Source organism: Dioscorea cayenensis, unplaced genomic scaffold, assembly GCF_009730915.1.
Source record: "Dioscorea cayenensis subsp. rotundata cultivar TDr96_F1 unplaced genomic scaffold, TDr96_F1_v2_PseudoChromosome.rev07_lg8_w22 25.fasta BLBR01001613.1, whole genome shotgun sequence".
NCBI classification, from domain to species: Eukaryota; Viridiplantae; Streptophyta; class Magnoliopsida; order Dioscoreales; family Dioscoreaceae; genus Dioscorea; species Dioscorea cayenensis.
The window spans coordinates 15,105-15,780 of NW_024088004.1; the positions used below are offsets into that span (position 1 = coordinate 15,105).

Below are 676 nucleotides of genomic sequence, written 5' to 3' on the forward strand. Positions count from 1 at the left end.
AATTTCGAGCTAAAGCCAGCATTCATCCATATGCTGCAGCAGTCCACACAATTCAACGGTTTGGCCGATGAGAATCCAAATAGTCACATAGAGAGCTTCCCTCGAGGTGTGTGACATGCTGAAGATAAATGGTGTGACGGATGATGCCATCAAATTGAGAGCCTTCCCATTCTCCTTAAAGGGGAAAGCAAAGCAGTGGCTACACTCATTACCTAGGGCATCAGTCACTACATGGGAGGAGATGGTAGAAGCTTTTCTAGCCCGTTATTTCCCTCCCGGAAAATCAGCAAAGCTTAGGAATGAGATCTCATCCTTTATGCAGTTGGAATTGGAGTCTCTATTTGAGACATGGGAAAGGTTCAAGGAACTCCTGCACAAGTGTCCGCAGCACGGATTCCTGGAGTGGATGATTGTTCAAACCTTCTACAATGGTTTGAACCCGAGTATAAGGCAACTCTTGGATGCGGCGGCAGCAGGTACCTTAGGTAGCAAGACCCCCGACGAGGCTCGTCAATTGATTAAGGAAATGGTGTTAAATAGCTACCAGTGGAACGCTAGGGAAAAGAAAAAGGTGGCCAGTCTCCATGAAATTGATGTGGTAACTTCATTGGCGGCCCAAGTGGAGAGTTTGAGTAAGAAGCTAGATCTTATAGCTTCGAATAGAGTTGCGGTCGTG

General features: G+C 46.6%; 1 non-coding gene across 1 annotated transcript; it reads right to left on the reverse strand.

Moving 5' to 3' along the window:
* Nucleotides 1–289: 289 nt before the first annotated feature.
* On the reverse strand, nucleotides 290–396 carry LOC120256749. Its single transcript, XR_005535404.1, has one exon. It is a non-coding gene; the product is annotated as a small nucleolar RNA R71 (small nucleolar RNA).
* Between the last annotated feature and the right edge of the window lie 280 nt (nucleotides 397–676).